The sequence below is a fragment of the Pinus tabuliformis genome, chromosome 3_1 (genome assembly GCF_031772625.1).
Source record: "Pinus tabuliformis cultivar Carrire ecotype Pingquan chromosome 3_1, CPIR1, whole genome shotgun sequence".
NCBI lineage: Eukaryota > Viridiplantae > Streptophyta > Pinopsida > Pinales > Pinaceae > Pinus > Pinus tabuliformis.
In genome coordinates this window covers 28,713,486-28,736,260 of record NC_142301.1, presented here as the reverse complement: position 1 = coordinate 28,736,260, position 22,775 = coordinate 28,713,486, and the positions used below count along the sequence as shown (strand labels likewise).

The 22,775-nt window shown below is 37.3% G+C and overlaps 1 pseudogene across 1 annotated transcript in view; it reads left to right on the top strand.

Moving 5' to 3' along the window:
* The window catches only part of LOC149185601 (chromatin remodeling protein EBS-like), a 165,281-nt pseudogene extending 150,434 nt beyond the window's left edge, over positions 1-14,847 (top strand). Inside the window, exon 7 of the transcript XR_016255635.1 lies at positions 14,258-14,847. The product of XR_016255635.1 is annotated as a chromatin remodeling protein EBS-like (transcript). The remainder of the gene's footprint in view (positions 1-14,257) is intronic.
* Positions 14,848-22,775: the final 7,928 nt, after the last annotated feature.

The window sequence follows — 22,775 nt, the reverse complement described above, 5'->3', positions numbered from 1 at the left end:
AGAGAGAGAGAGAGAGTCTTGAAGAGTAAGAGCAAATCTTGGTGGAGCCAAAGTGTTTTAGTGTTTACATCAGCTACTGCTATTAGCGATCTTCTTCAGATTTGGGTGAACTTCTTCTTTCTCATTGTATTTTGTATCTTTGCTGAACAATTGATTTCTAATAGAAGAAGACTCTGGTTGGGTTTCCCCCTTGTGGGTTTTGCCTTGGTCATTGGATCTAAATTTTCTGTCTCCTTGTGTTCTTGACTATTGTCTATTTTGCATACATGGTGTATGTTCTATCTACAATTGCTTAACTAATAGTGCAGAAGAAAGAAGTTTTGGAATAAGTAATTGTTGCAACATAGAACTTTAGAATTTCAACACTTTTGCTTTATTTTTCTTTATCTATGCTTTTCAACTCTTTAGCCTTTTAATCTGGCATGATTTAATTAAGGTTTGCATCATTTTTATGGATGAGATTAGGGCATACTTATCTTTTATGGATGAGATTGAAATATAATGGAAATTGATGAAAAGTGTTAAGCATGGGGGTGATGTGACTACGTCACCCACCTTGATTTCATTGTAGTACTTAGTAGCTTGGATTAATGCACACTTATCCAAAAGTACTTATGTCTCGACATGGTTAGATATAGCAATGGGGCAACATTTTTACTTATTTAAAGTGATAAAATATCCATCTATTGGTAACACTTCACAAACAAGTCAAAACCTCATCATCACTTCTAAGTTAGGAAATCACACAATGAAAAACCATACTAATTGCAGACTGAAGCATCATGAGACATCATCTAACACATTTGAGATCAAGAGCATAGAGCACAAGATCTGATATACCATTGAAGATGAAGGACTGATCAATAGAAATGAAATTGATAAATGGAGAATAACAGGTCCAGAGTGATAAGCAAGAATCTCATCAAAGAAGCAACAAATCACACCCAAATGAGAGTGCCTTTGAGGTAGTTTCTTGAAGGGAAACAAATCGCTGTGTGGGTTATGTTGATTTTGGGTAGCATCGGATGTGCTCTAGCTCCAAAATTTTGTGGAGGGGCTAGAACACATGAGATCTCCATAACCCAGAAATCGTTTGGAGAAATTCCACCCGGATGAGGAGGTATTAAAATAATTAATATTTTTAATGGGTTCCTAAATCTAAACTTAGGAAAATAAAAATATTAATGGGTATTAATAAGAGAAACTTCTAAGTGACGAGGATCAAGTTTGTTTTAATCTTAGCTGTTGATTAGGGACTTTATCTTGGTCGTTGATTCATTAATAGGAAAAGTATAAGAGGAGGCTTGAGGTCAGTTGGAGACACACTTGAAAGATCAGTCATTTTGATTTTCTGGGGGGAGGTTTGCTGAGAAAATTGAACAAGTGATCTGTTGCAGTGAGAGGGCTAGTAGTAGAGAGTTGGATCAGAAAGGAGTTCCGAGCTAACAAGTACTAGACAGAGAGGCAGCAATAGCGTCAGAGAGGCAGCACAATGGCCTATGCAACCCATGAAGGGGCTCATGCGGAGCTGACGCAGGCCAAGAGGGTTCTTGCAGTGGCAGTGCGAGATAATCGTCGGGAGTTAGAGATTTTATTAGGAGTTCGATGTTCTGAGTCGGGAAGGCTGAAGTCGAAGCTCTTGTGAGCAAATCGATCTAGCAGAGAAGTGACGTAGTCTCCCAGGGGCAAGGCGCTAGCCCACCCAGAGCAAATTGTGCTGGGATTTTCGTAGTGCTTGCCAGAGTCTGCCATTCAGTGGATCAGTTGTGACTTGGAGAACAAGGTAAACCCTCTTATGTGTTTATCGCTGCCGAGTTTTGTCTGAAAGGTTAGCCAGCGTGAGAGGCAACCTGTTGTACTCAGATTCTGCTTGCTTAATAATACAAACCCTCTATATGCTGCACCGGTTTTCTCGCGTTGGGTTTTTCTGGGGACGTTTGTCCAAAAATAACGATGTCCCTTGTATATTTATCTCATTCTATTTTTAGTTCATGATCTATATGTATGTGTAGTTTGCAATAGTGTTTTCATCGTTGTGTAAATAATTAAATAACTTGTTGAATGTAAAAACAAGTAGAAGATGATAAACCAGTGATTGCAGTAGGATTTCTGATGTGTAGATTCAGAAATTTTCACAGGTTATCCCCTAGTACAATAATATAATATTCCTACATTTCCATTTTTTTCTTAACCACGATGGCCTAATTGAGCATTCATTACATTGTTGTGTTATTTTGCTTTGTCTATGCTCTTCAACTCTTTAGCATTTTAATTTGGCTTGTTTTGATTAAGGTTTGCATCTTTTTTTCTTTTTTTTTTGCATCTTTTTTTCTTTTTTATGACATTTGATAAATTAACCATGAGTTAGGACATATCTAGCTTTTACATATCTAACCACCTTGATTTCCTAGTGGCACCTAGTAGCCTAGATTAAAGCACGTGTATCCAGAAGTAATTATGTCCTGACATGGTTAGATATAGTAATGGGGTAACATTTTTCCATAGTTGTAACTTGTAAGTGATAAAATATCTATCTATTGTTAACAATTCTCAAACAAGTCAAAATCTCATCATCACTTCTAAGTAAGGAAACTATACAATAAAAAGCCATATCAATTGCAGACTGGAGCATCATGAGACATCATCTATCACATTTGAGATCAATAGCATAGGGAAAAATAACTGATATACCATTGAATATGAAGGACTGATCAGTGCAAAAATGCAATAAATGGAGAATGAACACTGGAGGGTGATGAGTAGAAGTCTCATAAAAGCAGCAACAAATCAGTCCCATATGAGAGTGCCTTTGAGGTAGTTGCTTGAAGGGAAACAAATAGCTTTGTGGGTTATCCCCTAGTACATTAATATAATATTCCTACATTTCCATTATTTTCTTGAGCACAATGGCCTAATTGAGCATTCAATAGCATTCTGGTGGTTATTAATCATGTTGGCTAGGCTTAAAATTAAGATTCTCACCATTTATATAACAACCATATTAAAATGTTAATTTTCATCCGTTGAAATTTTGTATAAATAGGTGGCTAGGCAAGTGTTAGAGCATAGTGTCTACACTCGGAGCAGTTATTTAATGTAGTGTGCTTATATATTCACTTTGAGCAGACAGTGTGTGGTCCTTGTTCTATTTGTTTGGTTTGTAAATCTCTTTGTGGGTTATGCCTCTAGTATGGCAATATAATATTCCTACATTCTGATCATTTTTCGATTTGTTTAGTGGTGACATAACAAACCTTGCAACCCTTTATGTCTTTGCAAATGGATCATGGCTGACCATACAAGGTGTTGACATTGTGTCAACACAAACTGATTTACATATTAAGTCAATTAAGGTACTTATATATGGTGACATCTTTTGTAACAAATTGCTTTTAGTGTAAATATTAGTCAAATATATTGTAAAAAAGGTACTTATAGATGGTGACATCATTTGTAACAAATTGCTTTTAGTGTAAATATTAGTCAAATATATTGTAAAAAAGGATTAAGTATTGTCTAGAGATATTGGAGATATTAACTTAATATTTCTCTATATCTCCACGTAATAAAGCTTATCATTCTCCTTTAAATTGATGTGGATATTCCACGTGATACTTCACGATGACAGATTTGAAAATGCTATCACAATATATAGTGAGGTTATGCTCTACCAAACATTGATTACTCATGATTAAAATGTAATATTAGAATCATATCACGTTTAGTATGGAAACTAGGTGAGAAAATAAGGGAAAAACTACAATAGTAAGAAATATGGACCATTAACACATTGAACATATAATTGAGCTGAGAGGCTTATTCTACAACCCAGCATTGAGGCTATGTGTAAGTTTGTCCGTTCGTCTGTGCCCGTTTAAAAAAAAAATTATGCATAAAAATAATGTCAGCTATAATAAAAAAATGAATGCGCTGTGAAGTAAGTAGAAGCAAAAACAATGTGAGTAAAATGTTTAAATCTTATACTTTTCAAAAATATGTCAACAATAGATTTAAATAAACTATTTGAAGATATCCGTTAACTAATTTATGTCAATATCAACTTCATATGTATATATATTGAAACAAATTGTTAAAATAAAATATTTAAATCAGTTAAGACAATATTGTCGAAATATAGCCGATATTTGGGGAAAATGTTGCGCTACGACCCAAAATATCGATGGGCATGAAAAAAATTCGCTGCTGCAGCTAGAAAAGGCCAAAATTGTTTTTTATTCCTCATTTTGTTTTCTGATTGCTGGAGAAGGAAGGGTAGAGCATTGTGCTCGCTGTCAAGGAGGATTTGAGGATTGAATAACCATTATCGCCACCAACAACGAATATTTTGTTGATCAAAGATTGAAGAACAATGAGACAATCTTCATTTCTTCCATTAACAGGTATGTTCTAATAAACCCCTATGTTAATGATTTTTTTTATAGATTTAGGGTTATTCTTGCTTGCCTGTTTGCCTACAAACATTTTGCTTGTTTTTTTCTTCCATTTGCTATAATTTTCATGCCCATGAGCAAATGCAAGGGCTTTCTCCATATTTGGACAACAAACTCCATTTTTTTTCAACTTTCAAATGCACCCTCTTATTGTCATTTATGATTTTTCATTGAATTCACATTGCAAATAATGTAGCAAAAAAAATATTTTGTAAAATGAGGTGGTTATTACTTACTAATTCCAATTTTTTTTTGGTACCCTAGGTTTGAGTTAGCTCACTACAAAATTCAAATATGCCAAAAGCCTTGGACCCATTTTGGGAGTATGGGGAAATGTTTTTAAAACCATTTTGGGAGTATGGGGAAATGTTTTTAAAACCGGAACCGGTGACCGGACCGGTCCACCTAATGAACCGGTTTACCGACCGGAACCGGTCTAACAGGGACTGGTTTGGTCTAAACGAACCCGTTTTAAAAAAATACATTAAATAATTAATTTTTAATGAAACAAAACTATTTTTAAGATGTAAAACCATGATTCCAAGCCAATAGAGACAAAATATGCAAAGTTTGCTCATTTATATACCATGTAAAGGTGAATATATCAAAATGGCACTGAGTACAATACATATCATCGACAAAATAGCAAAATACATAAGAAATGAGGCTCTAAATGGCCTATAAAGTCCAAGCTGTTGAAACTTGAAGCTTTGGAAATGTGTCTAAATGGATAAACAACAGAGATAGAACATCATGTTTTTGTCAAATAGGTCTAACTTAGGTGGTTGAGAGAAGAAACTGTTATCTTCCCCACCAGAGTTCAAATCCTGCAGATGACATGTTCACTATTTGTGAGGCAATCGACATTGAGGCTCTTCATAAGCTATGAGGAATACCTCTCGCTTATGGGCTGGAGGGTGGGGTGATAAATTGGATGTAAACAACAACAAAAAATTTTCTGGTAAGGATAAAGAAAGAAAAAATTATCGGTGGAGAGTTATGAACCCCATGTCCACATTATCTCAGTCCGAGTTCAATGTAGGGAGCTGTCAAATTCAGCCAAAGCATGCTCTGTTCTATGGCTCTATGCCCATCAAGGTATGAGCCGGGATCATGTGTTAACACCCCATTTAACCATTGACCACAGCCCAACAAACCAGACATACGATGTCATCTGCTACTTGAGCACATTTCATAATCCTTTCTTGCTATTTATGGCCTAGGTAAAGGTTAAATTTGAGCTTCTTAGTGCAATGGGGGCACAATTAGCTTCCTTGACACTGGGAGATAATTAGAGAGATGTGGCAGAAGCAGGCTTTAAAAGATATTCTGAAGCAGCCAACATATGTGAGGCACTTACCAAACGGGTTCCATGCAAGTTATAGGAAGGCTAGGCTCTCAATAACTTTGGCAACTATCCCTTTGAAGAATTTTTTTTTGCAACTTCTGTGAAAGAATTCATTTAAAGGGGCATGAAAATTGTTGTACTTTTGACAGAAAATCTCAGATGTTAATAACTTAATACCAATACAGGCATTCGAATACAAAAAAGTAAAATGGTTATGCAAAAACAAATATTAAGGATCTTTATCAAACTAAACTACACATAAAAAAAATACTACTGCTTCATTCAAGAACACTTTGGATGGACTTTCAAATACCTGTGTGCCAAATTAACAAGCTTTTCATTCACAAGACCATGGTAGACTCCAATGACCTCTGCCCCTTCCATATGTAGCAAATCACTTTGAATTCCAGTTATAGGATCTTTCATAACAATATATCCCACCTTTACTTCCCCTCCAAAACCCCTAAACCAGAGTCAAAATCCCTTTTTTTGCATGTTTCAGTGGGTGTGCCTAAAACCGGCCGGTTTTCACTGGTTAGGGCTAAAAAATGGCGAAATGCCCTATCAAACCGGGTTTTTTGGCCGGTTCGGACCGGCAGCCTTGCTAATCGGCCGGTTTGACCGGTAACCGGTTTTTAAAAACGGTTTTAAAAACACTGGTATGGGGAGCTTGATGGTGGGACAAATTGGGCATATCTATCATGCAAATTGTGTGGGTCCAGGATGACAGGAGGGGTTACGTGATTGAAATACCATTTGGCTAAACTCACTAGACATGATGTTGGGATTTGTACAGTTTGTAGTTCGGAGCTTATATAAAAATCTCTTGAAGCAATTGATGAAAAAGACCGAAAGAAGGAAGAGGCAAAAAGAAACAAGGCTGAACGTGCAAGTAGATCTTTCGCGATATCTTCTTCTGGTTTTGATGCTGAGGGTAGTGGGAGGGGCTCCATAGCATCACCTACTACTACTAGTGCGAGGTCATCATTTTTTGTTCCACGAACAGGATATGGAGCACAACCTGGCATAAAATCAATTGTTAAAAAAAAGAAGCAAGAAGCAAATACAATCATGGGGAGGTGTCTTTTCTGGAGCGACTTACCTCTTAGCATCACCAAAACCAATCCATTTTGGCAGCCAATGTGTGATGCTATTGTTGTCATGGGCCCAGGGTACAAAAGTGCTACATATGAGGAGTTGCGGGGGCCAATTCTTTAAGCAGAAAAGCAGGACATCAACTCTAGATTGGCGGAGTTGAAAAAAACATGGGAAGTTTCTGGATGCACAGTGATATCTGATGGTTGGACAGATAGGAAGGGCAAGACCCTTCTAAATTTCTTGGTACATTGTCCTAAAGGTACCATGTTTATCAAATCAGTGGATGCATCAACAATTATCAAAGATGCAACAACGATATGTGAATTGTTAGATGGTTCATTTGGGAGATTGGTGTGCAGAATGTGGTGAAAGTCATAATAGACAATGCAGCGAATTATGTGTCTGCTGGCACGATGCTTATGGAGAGGCATCACACATTGTTCTGGACTCCGTGTGCAACAAATTGTATCGATTTGCTGCTTGAGGATATGGGAAACTCTCCTCCATCAAGGAGGTGGTTGATATGACTAGGAGCGTCCCCAAGTTTATTTACAACTATGCTTTTGTTCTTAGCCTCATGAGGAGGTTCACTAGAAACAAGGAGTTGTGGTGTCTTGCAATCACATGTTTTGCCACAAACTTTATTACTCTTCAGTCTTTGCTTCAATGTCAGTTCGAGTTGAAGCAAATGTTTGTTTATGATGAATGGCGTAATTGTAGATACAACAGAAGACATGATAGGAGAGCCATTGCAAAAATGGTGTACTCTGATACGTTTGGGCAGGGAGTAGAAGAAGCACGCTCAGTTAGTGAACCTATAGTAAGGTTCCGATATTGGTAGATGGGGAGAAGCCTACAATGGCTTATTTGTATGAGGCCATGGATAGGGCCAAGGAGGCCATTCGTTCTTATTGTGCAAACAAGGGTTTTGCTAGCCTTGATAGGCATATGATGTTATGGGATGTGATTGATAATTGGTGGACAGGGATGTTTCATCGACCCATTCATGTAGCAACACTCTTCCTCAACCCCGCATTTTCATACAAATGTAGCTTTGATTTTGATGGTCAGGTGATGGAAGGGCTCCATTCTTGTATTCATAAGATGGTACCTGATCCTGAGGTTCGTAGCAAAAACAATCGCGAGATACAGTTTTATTGGGATTGTGTTGGCTTATTTGGCTTTGATGATGCTATTAGGGAAAGGACCCTCTTTATGCTATATAAGTGACAAGTCATCACTCATTTGAAATTAGAATTTTCAATTTAGAATTTCCTTATAATTCTAGATTTTTAAAATTCAATTATGTAACTTTTATTTGAAAGTTTAATTATGTTGTAAGTTTTTGAATTTTTTATTTCTTTATTTTGTTGTAGATATTTGGTGGCGAAGCTTTGGTGCAAGGGTGCCAAATTTGCAGGAATTGACCATAAGAATCTTGAGTCAAACATGTAGCTCTTCAAGGTGTGAGCGCAATTGGAGTGCATTTGAGGAAATACACGGAAAAAAACGCAACAGATATAACTTTGAGTTCCAGCCTTCAGTTGAGCAATTACACTTATTGTAATTTAAAATTTTTAATTTATGACCTTCAAGTGTCAAGAGTCAAGAGTCAAGACTCATTAGTTTTTTTGACACTCTTATATGTTGGAGTTCGCACGCCTCAATGATTTAGTGTATGTGCATTACAATATCCAACTTCGAGTGAAGCAAATAGAACCACCAATAGATCCACATGCCATTTCCTTAAACAATATTGATGTATTGTCTCAGTGGAGGGTGGAGTCTAAGGAGCCCATCTTGGAGGAGTCACCTTCATGGTTAGAGCCAGATGATCCATTAGAATAGGGGCAGCAAGAGGAGGAGGACTCGGAGGAGGAGCAGGAGGAGGACACTATAGGAGCATCAGCATCAACACCATCTGCTATAGATATAGGAGAGCACAATTCCATACCTAGCACTCATTATTTGACATTAGGTGTAGAGGCAGGGCCAGGGCCTTCTACTACTAGGGGCAAGCCTGGCAAATAGCCCATCATGTTTTCCCGTAAAAAGGGGAGAGGGCAGTGATTTCAGATAGATTGTTGCTAGTGTTATTTGTTTTGCTACATATAACTCATGATGATGAGATACTTTTATATATGTGATTTTTTTTGTATTGGTTCTCCACATTTGAGTCCTTGATTGGACAATTATCAGGGATCAGCAGGATTTGGTATCACCTTTGATGTATCATTTCTATTTGACATCATATATATTAGTGCTTTCTTTATATTTATGTGCCAATGTGTTTATTTCATGTTGTTATTGCTTTATATGTTTAAAAATCTGAAAAAAAAAATGAATATATTATGCATTTTTTTATGGTTGTTGATATTTTGCCGATATTTTCGCTGATATTGTCGATAAGATGTTTTTTGGACCCTTCGCCGATATTTTGCCGATACCGATATTATCAACATTGATTTTAATGTTATATAAAAAAATATTCAAGATGGGTTATTAGTAGAATATTTTATTCGTATTAAAATATTGACATATACTTAAAAATATATTAAGAATAAAAAACATTTTAATTTGCACTATAAAATATCTTGATGTACATGTTATGTAAAATATTTTAATGTCAATTATGTATATACCATGAAAAATTAAGTTTTTATAGTTAAAATGTATATTTTGTCCTATATACACTCTATATTGTTGAAATTTCTAAGTTTGACACGTCAAAAATTCCTACTGCATTATCTGGTTTATTTCACCTACTTGTTTATTCCATTAACAAGTTATTTATACATATAAATACTGAAAATAAACACAAATGCAGCCTTAACTCATATACAGATCAACAACTGAAATACTAGACAAACACACAAGGGACACCGTTATTTTTGGACAATCGTCCCCAGAAAAACCCAATGCGGGAAAACCGGTGCAATAGTTCTGAGGGTTTTATTATTATGCAGATTTCTTGAGTACAACTAGGGTGCCAAACTGGCTCACCCAACAGAGATTTTTACATGACAGTAATACCTCTTCTCGGAGACAGATATTCAACAAATTTGCCCCACGAAAATCCTTCCAACGCTTCTCCAAGGCTCTACGTCAACCCTGCTAGCCTCAGCGTAGCTCTAGAACCCTCTGCGTCAGCCTTTTGCCTCTCTGCATCAGCTCTCTAGCCTTCTGCATCACCCACGCAGGCCCCTCAGCCTCTGTGTAGTCTCTAGCTGCCTATGCGTGGCTCCTATTGCCTCTACGTAGCCTCTTCAGTCATTGCGATAGTCCTTTGGCAGTATCCCTGCCTCTTTGCTATGTACTCACTGCCCCTTGCTGCAACAGATCACTTGTCGAATTTTCTCAGCAAGCCCCGCTCCAGAAAATCGAACTAACTGATCAATCTTGGTGTGTCTCCAACTGACCCTCAAGCCTCCTCTTATACTTTTCATGTTGAGTCTTCAACGACCGAGATTAAGTCTGTAATCAACGACTAAGATTAGATTTGGCTTGATTCATGTCATTTAGAACCTTCTCACCCAGTTTTATATTAATACCCATTAATATTTTAGTTTTCCAAAGTTTCGACGTAGGAACTCCATTAAAAATATTAATTAATTTAATATCTCTCTAATCGGGTGGAATTTCCCCAAATCATTTCTGGGTCTTGGAGATCTCATGTGCTTTAGCCTCTCCACCAATTTTCATGGCTAGCGCACTTCCGATGCTAACACAAATCAACATATATAACATTCAAAAATATAATTTAAGCAATGAAAAATAACACATTGTATGTTACACTCTGAAGAAGTTTGTACATGAAGAAATTTGATCCCTCTTGGCCCACATTAGATCTGTACTTAAGATGGACCCATGCTAGTGTACTATCGAAAAAAACCTTATTTGACATGACTCCAACAAGAAGCACTGTGTTTACAATGCAAATTATAAAACAAGTTAATCATGTACTATGGAATAGATGAACATTGTGTTCCAAATAGGTTACTACTAGATCACCTCCTTCCTTTGCTTTGTTCTGATGCCCCACTCCTTTGCACATTATTACAATAGGAATGAAACCTCTCTCTTTTGTTACAACTTAGCTTTTAACATGTCCCGATAGCCATTAGGATTAGTGCTAGGGTTAGTGTTTTTGTAATCCCCAGAAACTGAGTGGACTCTCTAGAAGTTGATAGATATCAAAGGAACTTGTTTATCTTGTTGTGACTAGTTTTTTCTTGAATTAATTTCCTTGAAGTTGATCAACACACAAAAGATAAATTTGAAGAATATGTATGTGGTGGGGATTGGGTGGCATTTGGCATCAAGGTTGTAGCACTTGTCTTCAATGATAAGTGTTTAGAGGGGCTCTCTAGAGATGAGCACCATTTTAGAGCTACATTGAAAGGCCCTTGTGATGGTGTATGGTGAACCTCTAACCCATGGGATATCATTTACTCTAGGTGGTGACATCATCTACATGATACACCTTTTAATTGTTAGTATCTAAAACTGAAGTTTCTTTTATGATGAATTTTTCAATCCCGATTTTGAGGTAATGGAAGGTTTGTTACAAGGCATTTAGAAGATGTTCCTTGATGTGAGGGGTTCAGATTCAATCCATCGAGAAATTGAAGAGTATAAGAAAGCCAAGGAATTTTTTTGGCTATGATATGGTGATTATGTGAAGAAGGTTTGTTGAAGTAACTTCTACACACAATGAGCCATTGCTCTGTAATTCTATGCCCCATTAGGATCACCAGACAACAAAACGAATGGCTAACTCAAAACAACAAAAATCCCCCAATCATATGATCATGCATGCAGACATTCATGCAATTCCTAATGCTATAGGGTTTGAACAGATACCCGGCCTCCTCTCTGGTTGGTGAAGGGTTTTGGCCCTGATGCAGAATTCCTTTGCTCCAATCCAGAGATCTATCTCTTCCGCTATTGATCCCAAGCCTACACACAAGCACAAACAAATAGGAATGATAAGCAGTCTTCCACAGAAGACTGTTAGCTCAAAACATCAAGAAACACATGAATATAAATGTTGCAAACATGAATGTAAAGGAAGGGAACATGAATCTTCATTAACCATATAATTAAGAATATATCATATGCCTTCAGCTTTGGCATTCATCTCCTGATTCCGATGGAGTCTCCCACTATAATGAACAAGGATTATATGAGTCATAGATTAATGACTTAGTCTACGTAGATAATACCAAAAATAATATTTCTTATGTTGGACTGTGGAAGCCCATCAATGCTCTAATTGAATAGTTCATGAAGCACAATACTTGCTAAGTTTTTGCAATTGGGTTAGCAACCTAAGTGGGCTTGATATTAGGGGGAACTCCATAATTAAGTGTGTTTGAGCTCGAGAAGTCTAGGGATGGGTGACCAGCAAGGAAGTTCTGATTAGTGGGTGCAATCTCAGAGGTGATGATTGATTCTATGCGATTTATTTAGCTAGCTTCAATCACACGTTTCTATCCCTGTGAGCATCATTTGATGTAGTTAGTGGTAAACAGAATCTTCAAAATCATGAGAAATTGGTCTGTTGTGACTAATTTCATAGATATGGGTTATAAGTTAATGATGTACTGTACACAGAATCCTGAAAATAATGTGTCCAATTATATATTACTATTCTCGATTAAATTTTATTTTACTTCTGCTTGTTTTGTTTATTTAAGGAGTCGAGATTAAAAATGCTCTTCAATATCATTAGGAATCAAGTGTATTGAGGATATCAGTTGGATGGGGTTGATCCAAGATTAGATTGCATTCTTGAGATAAAGAATTTAAAATTCAAAGACGAGGAGATCAACTGGGTAGACATAGAGTCAATAAAACCTTAAAATACGAGGACATGAGCCTTTGGTTCACATCATTGTCACTACTGCATTGGATAGTGATCCAGTGGGAATTGGAATTACTAGTTGGCATTGGGGATGGAAACTCATTTTGTTTGAACATTTAGTCATGATCCATACTCCATGGTGTTTGGTATCTAGCCGGTCCCTTTATATGATTTTTGTAACTCTGTACAATAAAACTATTTGAGAATGTGAAAATTACACTTTTGCCCGTTCACTATAAAAAAATTTCCATTCGTTTATGTTTTTTTTTTTTTTTTGTGTAGCTTTGTCATGGAACAAAATACCTCATTTTCTTGGGTGAATTATTGAGTATTTTTTTTAGGTTTTATAAAGTTTGTTATGTGTTGAGGTTTATGCGAGTTCTTCCAGAGTCGAGTGATATTCTTGCTTTTGGGCTTTGCCAAGTCTTTCTCGAGACAATATCATGTCGCTGTGCTTGAAACAAAGTATAATGAATCTAGTAACAAACACGTCTAAAAATGTCTCCCGATATCATTTGATATATTTTTGTTGATTTTTTTTAGAGATTTATCATGTTATCATGTGACCATATTGCTGCCAAACATGGGTAAGCACATGCTTAAAATGCCTTGACGGTTGACCTAGATAATTTTTAGGTTTTCTTTATTTAGTTGTTTTTTATTGAGCCATTGCTCTTTGTGATTTCTATGCAGTGGTATCAAACACGGATAACCTCCTGCCTTGAAATTCATTTTATTATTGGGAGAGTTGTGTTTTATGAATTAGATGTGAATTCGCATTCCCTGTTACAGGGTCGTAACAATCTTGCAATGCATATTTGTTCCTTCAGTGGAACTCTTATCCCTGCTTTTAATGTAGACCATTGTTGCAAATATGGTTCACCATGTTAAGAATATTGTTATGCTTTTTATGTGCATTTATCAGGATGGCTGAGGGCAAATTTCTCGGTAAGGAAAAACACTTCAGCTTTGAATGCTTAATGCTATTATCAACACTATTCTAAGCAAATGAAATGTTTTATAATAGGATATAAATGTTCTCTAGTCATTATACTGTGCCATCAAATAAGATTATTGTCACCAGGGATTCCAATGATTTAGACATTGCCGACAACCTAAGGATTTTGAAGAATTTGATGTCCTTTTAAACCCTGATTAAATAGTTTACAGTTAATGAATTTAGGCTGCCTGCTTGGGGGAGTATGCTAGAAATATCAGAGATATGCATTTTTAAAATCTTTTGGAAAGCATATTTGGCGAAGCTTCTCTTTTAGGGAGTGCATCTGAGAATTTCGTAATTCTTTCCACTCCACTGAAAACTGTATTCACTAGCATTGACATTGCTTAGAGAAGAGCCTCACTTGCAGTGCTGATGCTCCTTTTTGGCTTGTCATTGTTGTGACATGGTTTTTTTTATGTTATATATTACATTCTGAAGGTAGAAATCTTATTGTTATGTGTTTTGACATTTTGGTCCAATATGATAAATTGCAGCTGGAATCCAAACGGCGAAAGAGGTGACTGTATTGGTAGTTCAGTTTTCATTTTAGACTGTAACAAAGCAGAACTTTCTTGGGAAGGTGAAATGATTCAACAAGTGTGCAGGGAAATATGTATTAAATCAAGGATATTTATAGGCATATTTCAATCTCCATGTTGAGGGTTTCATTGTACAGTTTAATATGTTAATCTATGGTATGGGCCTCTAATTCAAATTTGAGCTGGCTGGGTAAGATGCATATTATGCTTTCTACATAAATGCTCAAGTGAAACATATTTTGTGTGTGCACTGTGTGGAGTCCTTCAGTTCAGGGTCATATTGCTAAGAGTCGATGGGAAAGTACTGTCATTTTCCGAACAAGTTTCATTTAGAGGACAATAACATCTTCTACTGTACTATGTGTATTTTCAACTCATATTTTGTGAACTAGGTTTGAACGTCTTATATTTTGTTTTACAATGGTCATGGCCTTTAAGTTATGTCGGATAGTTGTACAAGTTTGGTTGAAAACTGGAAACAACCAGAAATTTGAATTATTGCCATTGAATTTGACAATGATGAAATGTGATGATGTATTAATGGATATATGTGTAAGAGGTCGATATTTTGATTGCTAAAAGCTGCAGATTCCTTTAAGGGTTATTTTCACTTCCTTTGGAGCATGAAAAATATGTAATTGGAATGCAATTCATCTATGCCTGCAGCTGCTTAATGTTGAATATTGATCAGTGGGGTAGCATAAACAACGTTGATGAGTGTTTTGGCAGATCAATAATCTTTGCAGTAAGAAATAAATGATTGTTCAATGCACTTGTTGAGAAATAACTGGAAAACAATCTGCCGGTGTTTTCTATGAGTTTTTCTCTGGAATTCTATATTGACTTGTAATGAAAGAATGCTCGAGGTATTGGCAATATATGGCTTATAACTTATCTAATGGTATTAATGGGATTATTGAGCCCCTTGCAGTGGGGCTATTCAAAATCAATGCAATTCCATCTCCTTCTGTCGATTCAACGAGAAACGCATTTTGGTGAGGTCATAGATTTGGTTGATTCAAAGAGAATTCCAAAGAGTAATCGTGAATTGTGAGAGGATAGGCTTTCGAGTTGGAGCACCAATCACCACTGTGCTCTAGTGGGAAATATGTTGGAGCTTACATTGGAAAAGAATGCGTTTTAATCAAACTTTAGTTCATTTCACCATAAAGGTTGCTAAGATACATACAACGCACATTAATTAGTTTAATTGTAATTACTGAGCCTTTTGTGGTGGAATTAATGACATTAGAAGCATCGATTTTTAATCTTACTTGTGATTTCAGGTGACAATGTCCATGAATTGCTCAAACACATCTATTTAGTCACTTTTATCGGATTTTGGCAAAGCATTTCTACCGCATTTTGATCAACCCAGTAGGAAATGCATTATGATGATCTCGTAGATTAATCTATAACATTGAAAGCACCGGGACCTGGGATGAATTGCAATATCTTGTTTCTAAGGTGAGTCCCAATTGGCTTTCAGAGAAGCCATCCAATGTTTTTCTAAAAAGATAAAGTGTGTTTTGATCCCACTTTGGCTTCACTTAAGAGGCAAGAAAGTTGGTAAGAGCCAACACTCATTAATTAAAATGACGAGATTTAATAAAATTATCGAGGCTTTTGTGGTGGAATTAATGGAATTCAAAGTATTAATTTTTAATATACTTGATGATAACCTAATGGAATTTAAAGTTTAATTTTTAATCATACTTGTGATATTTGTGATATTTTCAAGCATCACATTTTCTATGCATTTATCAAAACACACTTATTTCAGAAGCCTCATTAAAATTGGTCAAAGTAATTCTAATCAACTTGGTGTGAAATGCAACGTGTGGAGCTCATAGATTGATGAACAGATATTGAAGATCCTTAGTGCAGTAATGAGTTTTAAGATCACGTTTGTAAGCTGGGATACCAATTGGCAACTCATAAGGGGCATTAATTTAATTGTATTTATGATATTATTGAGAAGTGTTTTTTCTAATTTGATGAAAGGTCTTTTTTTGGCACCCACCTTGTGACGTGAAAAAACAATTGCTCCATTCCAATCAAACCTAAGCTAGAAGCATATTTTAGTGAGCACAAAAATCAATTGACAATTAGAGAACTTGTAGTGCATAATGAGATCACATTTTCAAAGTAGGGAATCAATTGACCCTTAGTGCAGTAATGAGTTGTAAGATCGTGTTTGTAAGTTGGGATGCCAATTAGGTATCAAATTCTAGATGAAACCACATCATAAATCATGCTAAAAAGGGTTTAAGTTTTTATTAAACTCTAGCTCTTCAAGTTTCATAAGAGAACACATCAATTTGTATAATTCTAAAATGTGTAATAGAATTTACGAGGGTTTTGTGGAGTAACTCATAAAATTAGGGGCATAATTTAATTGTACTTGTGATATTATTGAGAAGTGTTTTTTTCTAAATTGATAAAAGGTCATTTTTTTTGGCAACTCACCTTGTGACGTGGAAAAACAATTTTGTCCCATTCCAATCAAACCTAAGTTATAAGCATATTTTAGTGAGCACACAAATCAATTGAAAATGAGAGAAACCTGTAGCGCAATTATGCATCGCTATGAGATCACATTTTCAAGGTAGGGAATTAATCGATTGTGGGATTCTAATTGGTAATGCATCATAAAAGGGTGTTTTTTGGTCAAACTTTAGCCCACTCTCTCAAATACAAAGAAATTTGGTAATATATAACATATCAATAAGTTGGATTATACATGTAAAAATTGGTGCTTTTTGGTCAAAATTTAGCTCATTTCCTCAAATGTAGGGAAGCTTGGTAATATATAACACATGAATCAGTTTGATTTATACGACTCATTTAGAAGGAAACTTGGTAAAATATATCACTTTATGGTATCACTCAAAGGTGGGGTTGCATTGAGAATAGAACTAACCTCTACTAAGTTTTTAGTGTATTAAAATGCAACTTGAACTTTCTAATATATTTCTTAGTAGGCTAACAAGTTAATTGGTTTTGAATTTTTTTTCTTCAATTTTTTTTTAAATATTGAATTGGGAAAAATTAATTATGAAGTAAATTTTGGGTAAGCAAAGATTAATCTTAAACAATAAAGTGAAGGTGGCATAGAAATTTTGTGGGAACAAATGGTTATTTTTAAAGATTAAAAGCAAAGTTGATGCAAATGATGGATAACTAGGACATGGATATTTTGAAGCATTTTAGTATATACTATGATGTGAATATGGTCACTTTGTTATTGGCAAAATAAATTGATCAATGTATTTGTTATAAAAATTATGGATCTATTGTATAATCATGGTTGTGGTTAAATGATTTGTTAATACATTGAACGATTATGATTGTAGTTAAATGTTTTCTTGATATCTTAAACCATTATCCCACTAAAAGCTATTGACAATAACACACATTTGGAGCATGAAATGTAATGATTGATATGACAATGCAACCCTTGTTTCTAAGAAACTCCAATATGATAATCGATCATAAATAGAGCATTACAATATCTGCTTGCTAGCGTTGTGGGCATTTATGCAATATATTGCTACATATTTGTTATTTTTAGTTATATGCTCAACATTCTAATTCGATTTTTTAGTATGGAAAACAAATTTAACATTTGTAGCCACATGGGATATAAGCCCTTGGAAGAGGAACTCAACATTCTATTATAAAAAATAAAAAGGCTTGCTACTATATCTCACTCATTATTTATTTATTGGCATAATTAACAATGAAGTACTTCCATTTAAATATGGGTTGGGATTTAATGGAGGACGGATAGATGATTTTGGTGCATTGTAGGATTTTGAGGGATAGTTGGTGATCACTACCTTAGAATAATAAATTATATATTGAGAATAAAAACATCTTAACATAACTTTGCCCACAAGGAAACTCTTATGAAAACAATCATCGTAGTAGGTTTGGTGTTTTATTTAAGGATCAATATCTAGAAGTCAATGGTTTTGATTTCTTTTATTGTGTACCTTCACCTTGCATTCCATGTATTTTATGTTGAATGGTGTTGTCATTGATGTCAACTCTAGGGTTTGACTTTGACTAAATATTTGTCAATGATGTCAAATTGTTAATGAATGCTCTTATATTTGTCTAAATTACATCAAGTTGGAAGCTCCACTGAAAGGATGACTGGAAACCCTAGTTCTAGGTTTGGGTTCCCTAGACTAGGGATGTACCTTGCACTTGTTGGAAGTTTTCGAAGAAGTAAATCGCCGAGTTTGCCTTGGAGATCCTTGTCACTGGATTCTCTTTGAAAAAATTTCTCATTTCCCACCTTGTTTTCAGTTTCACCTTATTTCTCCAAGATAGTTAAATGCTCTTTTCCATATCCATACATTCAACAACTGAAAAATAAATTTTGTTGAAAACACAAATTCTGGAAAAATTACAAAATGCTGGAAAATGCAGAAATATAAAAATCAGCACATACAAACAACCATTCAACACATTTAAACATAGTGATTTTTGGTCAAGGTGACCCTGGAAAAAACCCCCTACAACTCTTGGGGAAAACCAGTTCGAAAGCTCCTCCTTATTTCTAGAAAATGCTTTTTACAGTGAGAAATATTCAACAAAAAATCAGCAAGCAAACTTTTACAGCTTATCTCGTTTTTCGTGCCTCATAGCGAACTGGAAAAACTTGCAAACAACAAAATAGAACAACAATAAATGCTGTACGACCTCCTCGATTTTTGTGCACAAATTTTAGCCTTAAATGTTGCTATACAACCTGCCTAGAAAAGCATGCAAGCTGCTATAAATACGCTATACGGATTTCCTCGATTTGTGTGCAGGAAAAACCAACAGTACAGCTGTACGGATTTGCCTCGATTTGCATGCCAAGGTACAACCACTTGTACAGATTTCTACTCCTCGATTTCTGTGCACTTGCTGTACGGATTTCTAGAAAATCATGGCCAATATCTACCTTTCATTGTGTGTTAACTCAGCTGTACGGATTTGCTAAAATGCTGCCTTGGAATGTGTGCCAAGCTGCTGCCTCCTTCTCCTCCCTGTCCAGAAATCTCCCTTGCTCTCTTGCTCTCCTTCTCTCAATCTGCTCATGAAAGAATGAATGACCTTTTCCTCATTTTCCTCCTTTAATCTAACCCTGAGTGACTTTTGGGGAATCACTAAATCCAATGGTTGAAATAGATTGAGATCTAGGGCTGAGATTAAATGCTCATTTAAATCGCACTTTCTGTTTTTTAATTCACCCCATTTTAATAAAGACCCACTTAGTCATTTCTTTCAAAAGTCACTTTTCCTTTCTAATTTTACATTGACTTTATTAAAGTCACTTTAAAATTAGACTTTAGTAACTTTATCACTTAAAGTCACTTTTAAATTAGATTTGACTTTGTAAAAATTATAAAGTCACTTTAGGAGAAAAATTAAATTCTTTTGGACACTTTTCCCTAGGCCAAAGATCAAAGCTTTAGGGGACCACCTGTCCTCTGGTACCAAATTTCAACACTCCCTCTTACCGAGGAAGGTGTTCCTCACCACACCCATCTTGTCTCTGAAGTAGACATGCTTGCCCCGTCGTAAGGCTTTGGTAAGAATATCTACAACCTGCTCATCAGTGGAAATATACTCAAGCTTCACAACGCCTTTCTGAACATAGTCTCTGATGAAATGATATTGATCCCGATATGTTTTGACCTGTCATGAAATACTGGATTCTCCGTGAGTTTAATGCAACTCTGATTATCACAGTAAATCACTGAAGGTCTCAACAGCTGACCAAATAAGCCAAACACATCTTGCGAAGCCAGATGGCATCACAACTAGCTAGACTGGCTGCCAGATACTCTGCTTCCGCTGAGCTCAATGCTACTGACTACTGCTTCCGGCTGAACCATGACACTACTGCCGAACCCAACCCAAAGCAGCACCCTGAAGTGCTCTTCCTATCAGAAGCACAACCTGCCCAATCAGAATCAGTATAACCTGCCAATCTCACTCCATCCCCCTGCTTATAGTCCATACCATAATCCACTGTCCCCAGTAGGTATCGCAAAATGTGTTTTGCAGCCACCCAGTGAACCTTCCTAGGATCACACATAAACTGACTCATCGTGTTGTCTACAAAACAAATATCTGGTCTAATGTTGACCAAATACATCAAGGAACCAATCAGCTGCCTGTACAATGTGGGATCCACCAACTCGGAATCCGAAGCATGATGCTTCTCCCAGTTGGTGATCATCGGTGTCGACATGGGTTTACAATCCTCCATGTGGAATCTACCAAGGATGTCCACAATATACTTCCCCTGCCCCAGGAAGAAATGCCCCTCCTCCTGCCGCACCTCCAAACCCAAAAAGTAATGCATCAAGTCGATGTCCTACATCTCAAACTCCGCCGCAAGATCTCTCTTGCAGTGCTCTATGAGTCTCTCTGCCCCTGTAATGACCAGGTCATCCACATACAACACCAGAATGAGAGGCTCCTCACCTATCACAATATAGTAAAGGTTCGGATTTGCCTCACTCTTTATGAAACCCATCCCCTGCAAGTATGTATCTATCCTGGAATACCAAGCGCTGGGAGCTTGCTTCAGGCCATAAAGGGCCTTCTTCAGTCTGCACACATGGGACTCCTTCCCATGCACCTCAAAGCCCTGTGGCTGCTCAATGTACACCTCCTCCTGTATGAAGCCATTGAGAAATGCAGTCTTCACATCCATCTAGTGGATGTTCCAACCCATCTATGTTGCTATCGATATAATGGAGCAGATTGAAGTATATCGAGCCACGAGAGCGAAGGTCTCCTCATAATCAACTCCCTCTACCTAGGAGAACCCTAGCCACAAACCTCACTTTGAATTTGTCAATGCTGCCATCTGCAACATGCTTTACCTTGTAAAGCCATCTGGAAGTAACCACGGATTTGCCCTCAGGCCTCAACACCACCTCCCAAACATCATTCTTCATGATAGAAGAATACTCCTCCTGCATGGCCTCTCTCCAGACCTGCTGACTAGCTGCTTCCTCATAGCTAGAAGGCTCAGAGTCAAGGCTGCTGGTAGTCATTGCCATATAACTACAAAACCTCTCAGGTGGTCTACTCTCTCTGACCAGCCTCGTAGGCTCAGCAACAGATGTGGCATCTCTCAAGGTGTCCTGAAGCCACTTGGGCTTCCTCTTCCCTGAGCGTACTTCTCCCATTGGAGAATGAAACTCCTCCTCCTCATCATCATCAAGAGCCTGAACTCCTGACTGTCTGTCTGTTGTCCTCCTGCCTGCACCTGAACCTGTAGAAGCTGAGGTACCGTGTGAACTGTCCATCAGTGGACTCCTTAGTGAACCGCTCTGTGGACTGCTCTGCATGCTGCCCGAAGCACCACCCCTCTGGCTCGGCGAGCCACTGCTCACTGACGGACTTGACATCCTCATAGATGTACCTCCAAATCCTCCTGATCCCTGCCCACTGGATCCCTACCACTGACTCAACTGCTGCTGAGGGTCTGGCTGATCCAGATACTCTAACTCTCGTGACCTCCTAAAGGCCCTGTCCTCCTCGAACTTCACATCCCGCCTGACAACAACTTTCCTCTGTGCAGGAATGTAAATCCGAAAGGCCTTTGAGGTCTCACTGTAGCCCACAAAGATACCCTTCTCTACGGTGGGCTCTAGTTTGGTCCTCTTCTCCTTGGGTATGTAGGAGTATGTAATGCACCCAAAGATACGAAGATGATCAATATCAGGGTTCTTCCCAGAAAATGCCTCCTCCGGAGTCATGTGCCCCAAGGCATGATGCCGACTCCTGTTCTGCAAATAAACAACTGTGTTGCAGGCCTCTGCCCACAAGAACAATGACAACCCCTAATCATGTAACATGGCTTTGGCAACCCCTCTGATGGATCTGTTCTTCCTCTCCGCAACCCTGTTTTGCTGGGGGTTGTAAGGAACAGTGAACTCCCTCCTAATGCCTGCCTCCGCACAATAGTCAACAAACTGTCCAAGGGTGTACTCTCCCCCATTGTCCGACCTCAGGGACTTGATCTTCTGACCTGTCTGTGTCTCCACAAGAGCTCTAAACTCTTGAAATCGCTTGAAGACCTCACTCTTGGTCTTCAAGAAATAAATCCAGGTCCTCCTGGAGTGATCATCAATGAATAAAACATAGTACTCATATCCACTCAAGGAAACATGAGACATCCGGCCGCTCACATCGGAATGAATCAAATCAAGTATCCCAGTCGCTCTGCTGTCACTGCTGGGAAAAGGGGATTTGGCAAACTTGCCCATCGCACATCCTCTGCAAGTATCAAAGTGATCATTATTGAAATCTGGCACACCTGTAGTGATCTCCCGCAAGGTCCTCAAGGCTCCATGATACATATGCCCCATCCTGCGGTGCCAAATCTCACACAGCTCAGAACTGCTAGCTCTACTGTCGGTACTACTTCTCAATGCCAAAAGGGGCTAGAATG